Below are 18,839 nucleotides of genomic sequence, written 5' to 3'. Positions count from 1 at the left end.
CGCACGCCTTTAATCCCAGCACTTGGGAGGCAGAGGCAGGCGGATCTCTGTGAGTTCGAGGCCAGCCTGGACTACCAAGTGAGTCCCAGGAGAGGCGCAAAGCTACACAGAGAAACCCTGTCTCAAAAAATCCAAAAAAAAAAAAAAAAAAAAAAAAAAAAAAGATTTCTAGTTTTTTTTTTCCCAGCTTCCACAGAAGTGCCTTTATTTATTTACAGGATCCAGGAAAGGATAAGCCATATATTAAAAAAAGCAAATTCCTAAGTCTTCTATCAGTATCTGAGAAGTAGTCCAAGGGTCTTTCATTTCCAATAGCAGCCACTTTCAGATCATAAGGATGAATCCCCCTAAGTTTCTCAATCAGCTGCCATCCATTTAGGCCCAAACAGCTTGTATTGCAACTTCTGAGTTCTTGATTGGCCTCTGAGCTCTCAGTAGACCTCTGTCACCCTGGGTCAGCTCCCTGTCTTATAGAATTTCATAACTCAAGAACTTCCTTAAGGAAGAGGACGCACTGATGGGGTGGGAGTAGGAGAAGTAGTTCTATTTGCAGTCTGAAATCTTCTTATTGGAGACCACAGTCATTGATGGTGCAGAATATTGGGTTCCCAAGCCGTGAGACATCTTCCTCCATCTCCTCTTCTATCAGACAGGACTTCAGCTTATCACCAATGATGATATGGTGGCCTTAGATTTCTAAATAATGCTTGTCATTGTTCATCACTGGCACCCCTACTTGAGGAATGGCATACTGATCCAATGGGTCTCACCAAACTGCTTGCTTGTTACTTTCTTTGCTGTAGCTACTCTCTAGGTAGAGTAGGTTGTTTATTATTCCACTCTACCTTGTGGTTGTAATCTTCCCTCTACTTTTGGATGCCCTCATTGGTGAGATGGGAGAAAATGTCCAGCATCCTAGTGCTCTGAGTGCATTTCACTGTGGAAAACCGGCAAAATCCAACTTATACAACATAGCCGCCTGTATATGGACACCAATGCGTAAGAGAGAAGTGATGTATTAGTGAGATCATATAAGTGTCTTCCATGGACTGAGATATAAACAAGGATATCTTGCTGTCCCAGCACCACCTTTTCAAAAATTAACTTCATTTATTTATTTTACATCCAGGCTACAATTTATATTCCCCCTCCTCCCATTCCCTCCCCCACCTTCCCTCTGGCCCCCTTCCACTTAATTTTTTTTTCCTTTTTCATCTATCTATCTATCTATCTATCTATCTATCTATCTATCTATCTATCTATTTTACATCCTGGCCACCATTTCGCTTCTCTCTTCTCCTAGTCCCTCCCTCCTACCCCCTTCTGTTCCTACTCTCCAATACACTCCTCCTCTGTTTCTGTTCAGAAAGGGGCAGGCCTCCCATGGGTATCAACAAAACATGGCATGTCAAGTTGCAATAAGACTAAGCACCTCCCCATGTATTAAGGATGGACAAGGCAACCCAGTATGAGGAGTGGGGTCCCAAAAGCCAGTAAAAGAGTTGGAGATAGCCCCTGTTCCCACTGTTAGAAGTCCCACAAGAGGACCAAGCTACACAACTGTCACCTATATGCAGAGGGCCTAGGTCAGTCCCATGCACGCTCCTTGGTTGTTGGTTCAGTCTCTGTGAAACCCTATAAGCCCAGGTTAGTTGATTCTGTGTGTTTTCTTTTGGTGTCTTTGACCCCTCCTGGTTCCTACAATCCTTTCTCCCCTTCTTCTGCACAATTCCCAGAGCTCTACCTAATGTTTGGCTGTGGGTCTGCATCTGTTTCCATCAGTTGCTGGATGAAGCTCTCTGATAACAATTGGCCTAGGCACCAATCTATGAGTACAGCAGAATATCATTAAGCATCATTACAATGACATTTTCCGCAATCCTGTTTGGTTCTATCCTAGGTCTCTGGGTGATCCAGCCTACAAGCATCACCTTTTAATCTCTGAGAACTTGTTGATGATGACTGTTTCTCAGGCTTTGCCATAAAGATTCACGGTATAGGCTGAATATTCTGTCCCATCAGTCAGCTCTGTCCCACCAGCAGGATCCCAAAAAAAAAAAAACATACAGAGATATATTATTAAGTATACATGCTCAGCCAATAGCTTAGGCTTGTTATTAACTAGCTCTTACAACTTAAATTATCCCATATTTCTTATTTATGTTCTACCACGTACCTTGGTACCTCAGCACAGCATGTTCATCTTGCTTCTCTCCATGTCTCCTGGCAACTCTGCCCTTCTTTATAAACCCAGTAAGCTCTCTCCCTGTCCAGAAGTCCAACCTAATCTCTTTCTGCCTAGCTATTGACCATTTAACTCTTTATTAAACCAATGAGAGCAACACATCTTCACAGTGTACCAAAAGATTGTTCTGCAACATCATGGCTGAATGGGCTCTTCCTGAATTCATCCATGAATAGACTGTAGTTAGGGGCGGCATATAGTGACTGAGAAAAATCCAGATACAGATATCGTCCATTCCTGTGGCTCCCTTCCAGAGGATTCCCTTCTTTTTCAAGATTCTTGTATCTCTAAATGTTCTTCAGCATCAAATCCTTCCAGGTCAGCTCATGGTGGTTAGAGAAATACTTGACTGTTTGATTGTTGACAGTTTTGACACTGAACAATTTTTGCTTGGTTTGCTCACACATTGAATAAAAGTTCAAAAAGTTACAATCCTTGTTTTCTGTTGCTTAGACCTAGCCTCTCACCTCAAAGTTGTTGAACAGTAGTGACTTCTCAAGGTCAGTGACCCATTTCACTCTTCCTGCCATGATTCATTGGTCCTTGGGGATGACTGAAATCCAAGGTTCCTCTCAGATTTCGGCTATTCTAGCCCTTGAGTCCCACTTTATGTCAGATTGTTATGCTATCACTTCCTCCTGTGAGCTCACTGAAACTGGTAATTATGTTGGAGGCCTTGTTCCCAACACATCACCAGATGCTACTTCAGTAGTGGAGAGAGGACCCTGCTAGCTCTCTCAGTAAACCAGCCCACTCTCCTGTCTATAACACTTTTATGGCAACATGAAACATTTCTTCCTTCAAGAAAAATCTTGCTAGGTTTTTTTCTTTTTTCCTTTCCTTTTTTTGGTTTTTCAAAACAGGGTTTTTCTGTGTCAGCCTTGGCCATCAGGAGGCAGAGCCAGATGGATCTCTGTGAGTTCGAGGCCAGCCTGGTCTCCAGAACCAGTTCCAGGCCAGGCAGAGCTGTTACATGGAAAAACCCAGCCTTGAAAAGCAAATACAAGGGTTTGGGGATTTAGCTCAGTGGTAGAGTGCTTGCCTAGCAAGCACATAGCCCTGGGTTCAGTCCTCAGCTCCAGAAAAAAAAAAAAGCTCCAACAAGCTTTGGCAGCCTTTGCCATTTGCAGCATACATGGCTGTACTCTTGGATTGGCTTTGCTCCCTGCTTGCAGCTTTCCTTAGCAGAAAGACTACAACCTTGGCATCTCTAAATTCCTGGGGTCTTCATTATTTGTTTGGCTTCATTCTCAACTTCCCACATAGTCCTCTTAGGGGCTGCCTGCAGAGATTCTGACCTTGCCACACATTGCTTGGCCTCCCAGGCCTTCTGGATGGAAAATATGAATGACTCTGTCACTTTTGCACTCTAGATACTTGCAAAAACAGCACCATATGGATGGTGCCAAGCTCTGCTGCTGGCTGAACAGTAGCTGGGCTCCTTTGGACCATGGCCACAGTGCCATCTGACTACCTGCATGGATTAACCCAGAGAAGCACATACATAGGCAACTCTATATATACACTGAGCCCTAGTGATCTCTTCTCCATGCAAAATCTTTCAAATGGGTTTAAAAAAGTATATTCTTAATCCTGCAATAGGTGAGGTCTGGCTTGTTTATAACAAACCATTAAGGCACCTTTGCAATTTCTCAGTGCAGAGTAATTTGCTTCTTTCAGGTTAGGGCTTGGTTTTGACCCTTGAATCAGGGTCTCACTGTGCAGCCCAGGCTTCGATTAAACTCCTAATCCCCTTGTCTCAACCTTCTGAGTGCTGTGAATGTAAGTGTGTATTACCACATTTAGTTTCTGGCTTCTTTTTCAATGTCTTGATCTCTTCAGTTGCCACTTTTTAGGGTAAACTTCTTTACCTGTGCTTCTTTTCTGAGACAGTATTGAAAAATTAAAGCCATTCTTCTCTGAATTTTGAGCATGATTCTCACTATAAACTTGGCTAAAACCAAGTTGAGTGTTTTTATGGAACTTTTGAGGGTGTGAATAAGTGGGTGGTCTCTGACTCTTGTGCCTTCTCTTGGGCTCTTTTCCTTCTGTTGGTTTGTTTTGTCCAACTTTGATGTCATCATTTTGTTTTATCTTATTATAATTTATTTTGTTTTGTTTTTATTGTTATCTCTTAGAAGCCTGTGCTTTCCTAAAGAGAGACAGAAAGGGAGTAGAGATGAGAGTGGAGGTGGGGAGGAGTAGAGGGAGGGGAAACCATAATCAGGGTGTGTGTGTGTGTGTGTGTGTGTGTGTGTGTACATATATATATATTATGTGAGAAAAGAATCTATTTTTAATAAGCATAAATACCTCATTTTAATGCAATTAAAATTTAAAACAAACAAAAAAGCATACTAGTGGAATTAAAAAAACAGACTAGCTCCAATTCAATAATAGTAGGTAATTTCAATACACCACTTTCTCCAATAGACAGGTCATTTGGACAAAAAATCGACACCAGAATTATATGGCATCATATATCAAATTACTTAATATGTATCTACAGAATAGTCTACCCAAACAACAAAGAATACACATTCTACTCAGCAGCACACAGAAGCTTCTCTGAAATATACTACATCTGGAAAGAAATAATAAATCTTAACTAATTCAGAAAATTTTAAATAATTCCATCTATCAAATCTTACCACAATGAAATAAAACTTAAATCAACAACCAGAAAATATCTAGTAATTGCACAATTTCATGAAGATTAAACAACACATTACTGAATGATGGAAAGGTCACAGATGAAATCAAGAAAGAAATAAAAAAAATTTCCTAGAATTAAATGAAAATGAACCAAAATACAACAAAACTTCCAGGACACATTAAAATCAGACTTAAGGGGAGACTTATAGCACAAGCGCCTATATTTTTAAAAAAATCAGAAATAAGCCAGGTAGTGGTGGAGCAAGTCTTTGATCCCAGCACTCAGAAAGAGGCAGGCAAGTCTCTGAGTTCAAGGCCAGCCTGGTCTACAGAGTAAATGAGTTCCAGGACAGTCAATACTACACAGAGAAACCCCATTTTGAAAAAACCAAACAAAATGAAAAATGAGAAAGAGCAAAATATATGATGCAAATCAAGTATTTGGAAAAATGACCGGGGGTAGTGGCGCACACCTTTAATCCCAGTGCTTGGGAGGCAGAGGCAGGCGGATCTCTGTGAGTTCAAGGCCAGTCTGGTCTATAAAGCAGGTGCCAGGACAGCCAGGGCTGTTACACTGAGAAGTTACAAACACAGACAGACAGACAGACAGACACACAGATACACAGACAGAGAGAGAGAGAGAGAGAGAGAGAGAGAGAGAGAGAGAGAGAGAGAGAGAATTTGGAAAAACAAGAACAAACCAATATCAAATCAAAGAGACTATAAGAAATAAGAAAAAAAAATCAGTAAAAGGTGATTCTAAAAATAGAAACAAAGAAAACAATACAAAGAATCAACAAATCTAAGAACTAGTTTTCTGAGAAGATAAATAATATTGGAAAAACCTTGGCCCAACTAGCCAAAAGAAAGAGATGACCAATTAACATAATCAGAAATAAACAGGGTAACATTATAACAAACAACAAATAAATTCAGAATATTATTATAAGGGACGCTTTAAAAACCTGTAGTCCATTAAGTTAAAATATCTAAAAGAAGTGAACAAATTTATTGATTCATTCAATCCAGAAAAGTTAAAACAAAAAGAGAGCAACAGATCCATAAGAAATAACAACATTGAAATATTAATAAAGGGGGTTGGGGATTTAGATCAGTGGTAGAGTGCTTGCCTAGCAAGCGCAAGGCCCTGGGTTCGGTCCTCAGCTCCGGAAAAAAAAAGAAATATTAATAAAAATCATTTTAACTGAAAAAAGCCCAGGACCACACAAATTCATAGTAGTATTCTATCAGACTTTCAAAGAAGATTTATAACTAATATTTCCTTTTTTAAAGATTTATTTATTTATTTTATGTATATGAGCATCCTATCTGTATGCATGTCTTTATGCTAGAAAAGGGCACCAGATCTCCTTACAGATGGTTGTGAGCCACCATGTGGTTGCTGGGAATTGAACTCAGGACCTCTGGAAGAGCAGCCATTGCTCTTAACCTCTGAGCCATCTCTCCAGCCCCCATAACTAATACTTCTTAAATCATGTTTTAAAAATTGAAACAGGCTTTGCAGTGGTAGTACACACGTTTAATTCCAGCACTCAGGAGGCAGAAGCAGGCCGATCTCTGTGAATTCAAGGCCAGCCTGGTCTACAGAGTTCCAGGACAGGCTCCAAAGCTACACAGAGAAACCCTGTCTCGAAAAACAAAAACAAAAAAAATAAATAAAATAAAACAGAAGGAGTATTTATGAAGCCAACGAAGCCAGTATTACTCTAATACCAAAATCAGTTAGACACAAGAACAACCAAAAAGAAAATTGCCCCCTCCCCCAAAAAAAACCAAAAAACAACTGTTTTAGAATATTATTTTAAGGTGTGTTACTTTTGTTTATGCTGCATTTGTTTAACTCTGTGAAGCTGTGTTACTTTGCTTGTCTAAAACACCTGATGTTCTAATAAAGATCTGAATGGCCAATAGCGAGGCAGGAGAAAGGTTAGGCAGGGCTGGCAGGCAGAGAGAATAAATAGAGGGAGAGATCTGGGAGGAGAGGAGGAGGAGAACTCCAGGGGCCAGTCACTCAGCTACACAGCAAGTTCCAGGGTAAGAGTAAGATTTACAGAAGTAAGAGAACGGAAAAGCCCAGAGGCAAAAGGTAGATGGGGATAATTTAAGAAAAGGTGGCTAGAAACTAAGCCAAGCTAGAGCCAGGCATTCATAATTAAGAATTAGCCTCCATGTGGGATTTATTTGGGAGCTGCGTGGCGGTCCCCTGAAAGACAAAAAGAGTAAAACAAACAACAACAAACAGCCTGATGTGATGATGAACACCTTTAATCCCAGCACTCAAAGGCAAAGGCAGGTAATCTCTGAGTTCTAGGCCAGCCTGGTCAACAAAGTGAGTTCCAGGACAGCTAGACCTACACAGAGAAACCCTACTTCTAAACCACCCCCCCCCAAAATTTGCTGGCCAATAAATAAACTTGATGAATATAAATACAAAAAGCCATAATAAAATACTTGCAAACCTAACACATGCTCATCACAATCGAGTTGGATTTATCCTGGAGACGCAGGGATGGTTCAACATATACAAGTCAATGTTATAAATTACATAAGTTGACTTAAAGTCCAAAATCCTGTGATCATCTCAATAGATGCAGAAAAGGCCTTTGACAATAATGCCTTCATGATAAAAATTCTACGCAGATGAGGGGAAACATACCTCAACATAATAAAAGCTATACATGAAAAATCCACAGCCATGCTAGGATGCTAAATGGAGAGTAACTTGAAGCAATCCCATTGAAATCTGGAACAAGACAGGGCTGTCCACTCTCCCCACTCCACTTCAATATTGTGCTTGAAGCACTAGCTAGAGCAATTAAACAAGAGAAGGAAATTAAAAGGATTCAAATGGGAAAAGAAGTCCAATTATCCCTATTTGCAGATGATATGATATTATACATGAAAGACAAAAAAATTCCACAAATCAATTTCAACAAAGTGGCAGGATACAAAAGCAACTTACCAAAATCAATAGTTTTTCTATACATCAACAGCAACAACAAAACATGCTGAAAAGATCATGGACACACTCCCATTCACAATAGCCTCAAACAAAATAAAGTATCTCAGAATAAACCTAAGCAAGGAGGTAAAGTTAGGCACCTCCAGTCAACTGTCCACAGTGACTCTGTGACCTATGGCAATAACTCCGGTTTCTTTAACCTTAATTCACAGAAAAATAAACAGTATGAGCACAACTCAGTACACGTATTTGTATATGTACACACATACATGTATCTGAAGCCAATGGTTTCATATAAAAGTACTTTTTTTTTGTTTTGGTTTTCGAGACAGGGTTTCTCTGTGCAGCTTTGGAGCCTTTCCTAGAACTCACTCTGTAACCCAGGCTGGCCTCGAACTCTCAGAGATCTGCCTTCCGAGTGCCGGGATTAAAGGCATGAGCCACCACCGCCCAGCTTAGTACTTATTTTTTCTATGAGGTACTATATAAATGTACCTCATTAAAACATTTTATGATTGCCTAACTTATTTGGTACCCCAGCATCAAAAAAGTTCTAGCTCTGTTTTTTTTTTTTTTCATTCTTTTCTGTTCATTAAGAACATTGATTTCGTGGTGCTCATCTTTAATCCCAGCACTTGGGAGGTAGAGGCAGGTAGATCTCTGAGTTCAAGCCCAGCCTGGACTACCGAGTGAGTTCCAGGAAAGGCGCAAAGCTACACAGAGAAACCCTGTCTTGAAAAACCAAAAAAAAAAAAAAAAAAAGAACATTGATTTCATCTAAATAAATTAGTTTCATGGCTCATCTGTACTTTATGAACTGTTTGGAAAACACTGCCCTAAGGAGTGAGACATAATGATTTCCAGTTCCAGAGGTATTTCAAGTGGGCACCATTAGCTTTGTGTGGGATGCTGTAGTCCCGAGAGACGAGAGACGCAACCCAGGACAATGCTTCTACAACCTTATCTTTTTCTTCATCTCCCTTTGTGACCTCCGAGCTCTGGCATCTAAAACAGTTGCTTTAGCAATGAAAGGCCAGAGGTCTTTCAGGCTATACAAGGAGTCTGAGTTGCCCTAGCAACCCTTGGCTGTAATTAACTCCTGTAATCACCTGCTTCAGCCTAGTTGGCCTTGCTGCAGTACACACTGGTGCCTGTTTTCTCTTGCTTTTCACAACAATTTCTTCATCATTGTTACATCCATGGATGTGTCCTTGTTCCTCCTCCAGATTCCTGGCAATTACCTCCTTGACATTCTCCACATCACCAAATACTTGATTTGACAGGATAAAACACTCATATAAATGCGTGATTTGCATTTCTTTCAAATCACAAATATTCTCTAGTGCTAGTCAAACTCAGAGGCCAAAAACTCAAATGGAGGCAGGGGCCTAGTAGGTTACATAAAAGCCCGAGTAGGGGACTATTCTGTTTCCTAAAAGAAGCATCCAGCTGATTCTGTCCCTCAGAAGGGCACATTCACAAGGCCAGAATCTCTGAACTTACCTAGGGAACCCATCAAAATCTGTGTTTTAGATGGACTCTACCAATTTCTATTTGCTGACAATTTTAAAATATTTTTGAAAAAAAATTATGGACAGACTCAAAACAGATCTGAAGATTGGAATCTCTTCAGCAGGCTACCAGTGTGCAAGATCTGTTTAAAGCTCTTTCATCCTTTTGTCCTTTACTGTCTGGGGCCAAGAAAAACAAAAACAGTAACCAGGCTTAAATTAGCCCCAAAGCTTTCTTCCTCTCGGATGGATGTTTAGAGTAATCAAGCAGGACTCTCAAGATGGCCCACTGATTTTTCAGGGCACTGGAGTATCTGATTTTACTTAGTGCTCTGTTCCAGTTTGTTCTAGTCATGCAATGAAAAGGTAAGGCCATCAGCTGGAGAGAGCCCTAGCCCTCTTGAGGAAGGGATCCTTCCTTTCTTTAGCAAACACACATCAGTCAAGTGTTGCCATTGGTGTGTGTGCCCACCTGCTCAATGAAAAATCAAGCAGCCTCACCCTACATGCTTTCACTTCCTACCTTCTCAGGCAGCTTGATTTGTGGAATCCAAAATGTAACCTAGAGCCTGTGACTCAGCTCGTGTTATGCTCTCTCGCTTAAAGCAAGCCCATGTTCTCCTCTCTGCTTCTTCCTGTTATCAGTCTATGAGATCAAGGAGGCCTAGAGGTGGGTGACTCTACTACCTGACTGGCAGAGTGACAGTCTCTGTACAGCCCCCATCCATCCCCTCAAAATGATGTAAAGGTCTCTGCTTAAGATCAATAACTTGGAAAGTGGATTCAGGCTGCAGGCCACCAACATGTTCTCTAAATCAGTCTTGTTAAAATACATCTTACATCTCACTATTCAGATCCCTCTGTGTCTATTTCTCAATTGGTTCTGGATTCAAGGGAGAGAGATGGGTGGTTACATGACCTATAGCAAGATCCCACCGTGTTTGGGTGGAAAACCACTGAGAATGAATTTGATGACTGGCATTCAAGGGACACAACTTTCTTTTCCTTTTTCCTTTTTTACATTTGTGTGTGTGTGTGTGTGTGTGAGAGAGAGAGAGAGAGAGAGAGAGAGAGAGAGAGAGAGAGACAGAGACAGAGACAGAGAGACACAGGGAAAGCAAGTGTGACGGAGTGTGCACATGCCATGGTACATGTACAGAGGCTAGAGGACAGCTTGGCAGTCAGCCCTCTGTTAGGTTTCAAACAGGGACAAACAGCAGAGGTGCCTATTTAACATATCAAAGTGAACTCTGGCCTCCAGTTTCTCCCTGCATGCCTCAGTCCCTACCTATCAAAAGGCCCTCCTGACTGGCATACCCTGCCCCTACCCTGAACTCTCCAGCCCAGAACCTGGTCTGCTCTTCCCTATATAATCCAACTATTTTGGTTACTGCTCTCTTGGCACCTTTGGGCCTCCTGGGTGCTGCACCTGGTTCTCCTTCTCCGATCTCCCTTCCCTTCCCCCCACTCCTCACAAGGCTCAGGGTCATGTCCACTCTGGACTCTCCCAGATGTCCTTGCCTCTGGCTATGCTCTCCCTCATATTTACAATAAACCTTCTCCTCCACCATACCTAGGAGCAATCCTGTTTCCCCTTCCTTTTTATTTCTTTTCTGCGTTGATCTGGTGCTGAAACCTGGGACCAGTCATGTTCCTTTCCTTATTTCATTTTTCTCATTCATCTGGCACCTTGGCTGTTTGTCCCAGGTTTAAAATCTAACACCCTCCTTCCACCACATGGCTCCAAGGGATTGAACTCAGGTTGTCAAGTGTGGTGGCAAGTGCCTTTACCCTCTGAGCCACGTTGATGGACCTTTTTTGTTTTCTTTAGATGGGGCTTTGGTATGTACACAATGTCTTTGAACTCTTTGTTACCCAGGCTAACCTCAAATTCAGGATCCTCTTAGTTTAGCCTCCAGAGTACTGGAATACTGGGATTACAGGCGTGCACTGCCATGCCCAGGTTAGGAAACAATTTTCTTTGTGGGAGTGTGGTGTCTGGTATTCACTGGTGTTTTGGTTGCCTTAAAATAGAAGGAACAGTTATCATAAAAAGTGTTATCTGTGCATATCCTTGAGAAAGTTTGCAGCAGTGTGTATGATGTCTGCAGTCCACAGGCCTATAACTGATTTTTAATGTTTGAAACAGGAGTCTTACTCTGTTGCCTGGGGTGGTCTTAAACTCCTGGCCACAAGTGCTCCTCCTGACTCAGGCCCTCCAATAGCTGGAACTGCACTACTCTACCTGGATAAAAACTTGCCTTTCATAGATAGCAGACTGCAACAACACAGGGGCTTTTGACTTACACTACGATGTCTAAAAGCAGCTATGTCCATGTGGGTCTTAAGCAAGGACAGGCATCGAATGCTTTTTTGATTGAGGCAGGGATTAGCGTATGGGGAAAGGATGTTTTAGTCTTGGTGAAGGTTCATCTCAAAGCAGAGTTTCACTAAGCGGGCCTTTTCACCATCAGAGGTCAGACCAGTTTTCACCCCCCACCGCACCCCACAACCCCTGCTTGCCCCCTTTTTCTCAGACAGGATTACAAGATGGAACTTGGAACTGAAAAAATAGTCAAATTCCCTGTGAACCACAGAACACTAAAGAGTGGGATTGGTTATACCTTGTATATTTGCCCAGGTGGCGGTCTCTCCGAGCTGCTGCTCTGCCATGGTCTGAATTGTAGCACCTTCTTTCTCTATGCTAGGGATAAGTTAGGACAAGCTCTACCACTGAGCTTTAACCTAGTTGATTCCATTCTTTTGGTTTGTTAGGCTTGGTTTTTTGTTGTTGTTGTTGTTTTGTTTTTTTTTTTTTTTTTTTTTTTGGTTTTTGTTTGTTTGTTTTTTGAGGCAAGATTTCTCTGTAGACCAGGCTGGCATTGAACTCATACAGATCTGCTGGATTAAAGGCATGTGCCAGTACTGCCCAGCTGCCAGTCCATTCCTGAAGAAAGAACAAAAGGAAAGAAGGAAGGAAGGAAGGAAGGAAGGAAGGAAGGAAGGAAGGAAGGAAGGAAGGAAGGAAGGAAGGAAGACAACTCAACAATTATGAAGGAACTGTTTCCCTGAATCTCTGTGGCTCTTAGAACCATCTCCTACCACTACCTCTGCATGGTGTTGGGTTCTAGATTTCTTTCTTTTTTCTTTTCTTTTTTTTTTTTTTTTTTTTTTTTTTTTTTTGCTTTTCAACACAGGGTTTCTCTGTGTAGTTTTGGTGCATGTCCTGGAACTCACTCTGTAGACCAGGCTGGCCTCGAACTCACAGAGATCCACCTGGCTCTGCCTCCTGAGTGCTGGGATTAAAGGCATGTGCCACCACTGCCTGGATGCTAAATGACTTTTTAATTCTACAATAACACAACATCTGGTTTAACTAACTTTCTTTTTCTTTCTTTTTTATTAAGAACATTTTTTCATTTATTCTACACACCAATCAAAGATCCCCCTCTTCCCGACCCACCCAGCACTCCACCCCCCACAAGAAGGCAAGGCCTCTCGTGGGGAGGCACATCCAGTAGAGGCAAGTCCAAGCCCTTCCCCCGCCTCAAGGCTGCGGCAGGTGTCCCATCTTAGGTAGTGGGCTCCAAAAAGCCTGCTCATACATAAACCATAATAGTAACTTTGTAATGTTAAAGACTCAGACTGGGGCCTTAAAAGAAGGGAGGTGAAAGCCTGGCAGTAAGCCCAGCAGTCAGGAGGCAAAGGTAAGTGAATTTCTGTGAGTTCAAGGCCAGCCTGGTCCACAGAATGAGTTCCAGGACAGTAAGAGCTATGCAGAAAAACCCTGTCTTGAAAAGCCAAAAAGAAAAAAAAAGGCAGGTGATTTTCATTAAAGTACAGCTAGTGAAATTAGAGTACTTATCATATAAAGGATGTATTTTTTTTTTTTGGAATGAGGTAGAGAAACATATTGTAAAATTATTAAAATTACAAAGTCTAAATTGAAAAAAATTTCAAAAACTGCCTTGTCTAGGAGAGTGGTTTGCTCATAAAATCAAGAAGGTACTGAGATTTTTGAAAACAATGTTTCATGATGATTTATTTGTAAGCACAATGAGATGATACCTGTGGTTCGTTTTAAAATTATCCAAACAAAAAGGCATGAATAGGTGAATTAACCTTAGCAAACTGTTGATAATTAGCAAGGCTTTATTGAAGCTCATATATATAATATATTGATTCATTATAAAATTCATGGGTGTGAATTATATTATCCTCCCTAACTTTATGTACATTTGAAGTTTCCCATAATGTTAGAAAACTTTAAGCCAAGCTTTGTTCTTAGTGTCAAAAGAGGAAGAGTGGGAAAATGGGGGCGGGGGTAAGATCCAGGATGATATATTGTTTAAGAGAAGCAGAGGAGTTTTCATAGGAAAATGTGCTCTTGGAGAAAAGCTGAACTGATTTAAAGGATAAGTAAGATATACTCAAGATCTGAAGGCTCTTAAAGTTTCACTCCCAAACAGGGAGCTAGTCTAACTGTTACTAGTTCTTAGGGGTTGTCTAGGTCTCAACAGGACCAAGAAAAAAATATGGAGATTAACAAAAGGCATGTGGAATTACTCCAATAGTGAGACTAGGGAAAAACATTGTAGGCAAAACATTCTGCTCAAGATGTTCATAGCCTAATCCTGAGAACCTGTGACTACTACATAAATATTTACATGACCAAAGTGACTTCTCAGGTGTTACTAAGGGCATGGATGGTAAGATAGGGAAATGATGGTGGATTATTCAGGTAGGCCAAATTTCCCTTAGCCTGAGCCTTAAAAGTTAAGAGAAAGAAAAAGGCTGCAGAAAAGGAGACAGGGCAGAAGAGAAGTCAGAGAAATGCTAAACATAAACCGTAGAGGACATCTGCAAAGATGGGAGAGGGTCTGCCTCTAGGAGCTAACTGTGACCCTCAGCTGACAGTCACCATTGAAACAGACCTCAGTCTTAGCACAACAATTGAAATAAACTCAGAAGCAAATTCTCCTAGAGCCTCCCAATAAGAGCCCCGATGGCTGATACCTTGATGGTGGAAATCATTCCAGTCAATCCAATCTTCTGACTCTAAAGAAAAGTGAGAAAGCACATTCATATTTTAAGCTTCTAGATTTGTAGTGCTTTGTTACATATCATTGTATTGGGTAGGTACATAAAATCTGAAGACACTTTAGAGAAGACTAAAAAGGTAATTGTAAATTATAACATACATAACATACATTTTACACAAGTTTCAAGGCAATCCAATTATGGGCTGGAAAGCAAGTATAGCATGTTTTTTGTGAGCACACGCTCAGGACATTTATGAAGTTAGGACTCGGAAAGAGGAAAGATGAGACCTATTTTGGGGGTGGGGTGGGTTTGGTCAGGCAAGCCAGTAATAGATTGCATTAAGCCTGGAATTGATACTGATTTAGTGGGAGAGTATCTATTGGTGGAATAATCCAGTATTGCCTAGGTGAAAGTCAACAAGAATGTTGAGCAATGGATGAATTTTCAAGAAGCAGAATATCTTGGTTATGTAAATTTCTCTAAGACTAATTTCACAAGATATAGAGGGGTTTACCAGGGAATCCAATGGCTGGATCTGAAAACAAAACTAAAGAGAATGAAAAGATAGAGTTAGGGGTGTACTTCACTGATGTGCTTAGCATGTACAAGGCCCTAGGATCAATTCTCAAAGGATAGGGGGCAGGGGAGGGAGTACATTGTGATTCAAAAAGCAGTGGTTATCAGGTCAGATACTGCTAATTATCCTCCAACATCCCCTCTCATCTTCTTTCTAAGTTCTCATGGTCCCTGATGATAGTTTGATTTAGGGTTGCTTAAATTAATGATGATACAAAAGCAATATACTCAATTGGAACCATACTTTGAATTTCGAGTGTGTGTGTGTGTGTGTGTGTGTGTGTGTGTGTGTGTGTGTGTGTGTGTGTGTGTGTTGCTGAAGATTGACATGGCTTGTGGGTAAAGGTGCCGGACAATCCGAGTTCGATTCCTAGAGCCCATGTGCTGGAAAGTGAGAACCAACTCCACCAAGTTGTCTTTTGACCTCCACATGTGCTGTGCATTGTGGCATCTTCCTGAGCTTTTGGCATTGAGGCTAAAATGATTTCCAATGCTATGAAATCAGGGGACCTAAAGTACAAGTTTGAGGCAAAGAGCGATGTTATACTTGAAACCCTAAGAAAGTACGCAATTTAAAAAAAAAAAAAAAAAAAAAAAAAAACAGTGGAGAAGCCGCCGACGGCGGCGGTGGCCTTTAATCCCAGCACTGCGAGGCAGAGGCACGCGAATCTCTGTGAGTTCAAGGCCAGCCTGGTCTACAGAGTGAGTTCCAGGACAGCCAGGGCTTCACAGAGAAACCTGTCTTGAAAAACCAAAACAACAACAACAACAACAACAAGGGTGGAGATATTTACTATTCTTAGCAGCAGCTTACAGTGTTACAGAAAGTGGAGGTCAATTATAAGACCTTCACAAGAGCTGACAGGCAGAAACAGGATGTTCTTATTTACAGTCTTGTTTACAATTGAACTTGTTATCTTCCAGAAGAACAATATGCCTGGTATGTCAGCAAGTGCCAATAGCCCTGTGCCTTCTATCTGCTGCTCTTAAGTCTCATCAGAAAGGAGGGAAACTGATGCCCTTGTATCTACAGCACCTCAGCATCCAGAAAATTAATTTTACTTCAATACTTCCAATGTTTTCCAGGCCCAGTCTACTTCCAAGTGAGTATGTTAACAGTGAATGTCCATATAACCTTCATGTTTTTACTTCAGTATACTGATCAATATATTACATGAGATAATCAACTCTATTAGAAAGTACCTTTTGTGTTAGGTGAATTTGTCCATGAGTAAGCTAAATATTCTGAGCACATTTGAAGTAAGCTAGGCTAAGCTATGTTATTGTGGAGGTATGATGTGTAAAATACATTTTCAATTTGTGATGTTTTGTCTTACGCTAGGTTTAAGGTATATAATTCCATATTAAGTTAAGAAGCACCTGCAATTATCTTTTTAAAGAAATATACAAACACATCCACATAATGATTCTACTTCTCATTTCTCTCTGTAGCTAGCCATCATTAAATGTTAGGTAATGTGACATGACTGGAAATGATGTACAACTTTGGGGTAGAACTCAGTATGAGAGGTTGATCTTCATCACTTCATCCTGATGTTAAAAGGGTGAGCCAGTTTATCCCACACAGATGGGAGTAACATTCAGTGCTGGGAAGGAGAATGAGCAGATCTTTGGAGAACCTTTCTCTTTTTTTGGTTACACATGAGGAAATGAATACATTTTATTTAAGTCACTAGTAATTCAGATTGCTGTTATAAGAAACTATAATTGGGGCATGGTGGTACACGCCCTCAATTTCAGCACTTGTGAGACAGAGGCAGGCAGATTTCTGTGAGTTTGAGGCCAGCCTGATCTACAGAGGGAGTTCTAGGACAGACAGGGCTACACAGAGAAACCCTGTCTGGAAATCAATCCTCCTCCCCCCCCAAAGAGAAAAAGAAACTACACCTTAAGGATTCTAGCCTTGCATGTGTGAGATAAGACAAGTAGATGAACCTAACAGATTAAAATGTCAAAAATGTAGTTGAAATTCTGGCTCAACATGGTATTTGATCATTTACTGAAATGTGCCCTCAGCCCAATTTAAATACATAAACCTGGTATAAAATGTTCCTAACTTTTTATTGTGAAAAATCTCAAGCATATAGAGAAGTTCAAATGAATACAATAAATGTCTTTATGTCAAATTGTGGTTTGAACAACTGTTAATATTATATCACATTTGCTTGACCTATCTTTGTAGAAAAAATAATGATTTTTCCTCTGCTCTCACACTACAACCAATAGACTTCTGTGATCCAGGATGTGAGGATTTCTTTCCACTAGCAAGCAGTTCTGCTAGAGAAGATACTAGAGACAAAGTTCAACTTTGACACTGTCTATCTGAAACAATCCTTTTGATGAGGGCTTAGTCCTCAAGATTGACTCTTCCTTTTAAATGCCAACCACCAGCCCCAGGTTGTTTTACCAGTGCCCCTGATGAGTCAACTATAAATCAGGGTTTCTCCCCTCCTCTCAGTTTGTTCAAGTGAGTCACAAAATCCAGGGAAACACTTATGCTTACTCATCTACTGTAAAGGATATTACAAAAAATATGTATAAAGAGATGCTTGGGCCAAAATATTAGAGACTGGGCAGAGAACCTTCATGAACTCTCTGGATATGCTGCTCTTTGGGAACCTCCTGGTGTTCAGCTATCTAGATGGAACACTGTCCTTTGGGAGTTTTAGCATGGCTTCATTACTTAGGCATGATTGATTAAATCATTGACTATTGGTGATCAACTTAACCTTGAGTTCGTCTATTTTCAACTGGAGGTTGAGGGGTGGAAATGAAAGTTTCGATGCTATAATAAGGCCTTGGTATTTCTAGTGACTAACAGTCTCTCCTGAAGTGACCTAGGCACTTCCAGCCATCAGTCAACTCAATAGCAGACAAAAGACACTATCACCAGAGATCCCAGGGACTTTAGGAATTGCCTGCTAGGAAATGGAAAGGAAGACCAAATCTGCGCTATCACACTATTAATTTTTTGTACCATTAGAAAGTGAATTGATACAGTAAGCGCTTATGCAGGATTTCCCACAAAAAAAAAAGTTAAACAAACAAACAAAAAAAGAAAGTGAATTGACTTTGTCATCCCTAAATACTTCAGTGTGCATCTGGAAAGGATTACAAAGCCTTCAGTATACATACCTAAGACATAAATAGTAATATTCTGGTAGTAATATGTTAATGCAATCTACAAATATTATTGAGACCATGTCCATGTTATTTCCTTAATTATTTCTCACATGTCTTTTAATAGATATTTTATTTTTATTACTACTTATTTTTTTAGAATTTCCTACAATATATTTTGATATTCACCCCTCCCACTACTCCTCTCAGATCCATCCCTATCTCCAAGCCACACAACTGTGTCCTCTTCTTTTGACCCATCAAGTTCAATGTGTGCGGCTCATATACTCTTGGATGTGTGGCATTCACTGGAGGACAATCAACCCACTAGGGGCCAAAACATTAAAGAAAACTGATTCTTTTTCTCCCAGCAGTTATCAATTGCCAATAGTTCCTTAGTTAAGAGTAGGATTTCATGCCCACTTCTCCTCTCCATGTTAGGATTTTCTCTGGCTTGAGAAACCTGCTCATACATGTTTACTGCTGCTCTATTCACAATAGCTAGGGAATGGAAACACCCTGATGTCCATCATCTGAGGAAGGGATCATGGAAAGGTGGTACATTTACATAATAGACTATTATTCAGCAGTTGAACAGTCTAAGTCTCTTTTTGTACATTAAGCCGTAAATTCATAGGAAATAAACTCTAGCAGCTCAAGCCCCTTTCTGTTAGTCCTTACAAAG

The 18,839-nt window shown here is 40.6% G+C and overlaps 1 pseudogene; it reads right to left on the bottom strand.

Annotated features, from left to right (window-relative positions):
* Positions 1–204: 204 nt before the first annotated feature.
* Positions 205–18,839, bottom strand: part of LOC114702839 — a 110,690-nt pseudogene continuing 92,055 nt past the window's right edge.

This window comes from Peromyscus leucopus, chromosome X (genome assembly GCF_004664715.2).
Source record: "Peromyscus leucopus breed LL Stock chromosome X, UCI_PerLeu_2.1, whole genome shotgun sequence".
NCBI lineage: Eukaryota > Metazoa > Chordata > Mammalia > Rodentia > Cricetidae > Peromyscus > Peromyscus leucopus.
This window is presented reverse-complemented; position numbering and strand designations above follow the sequence as displayed.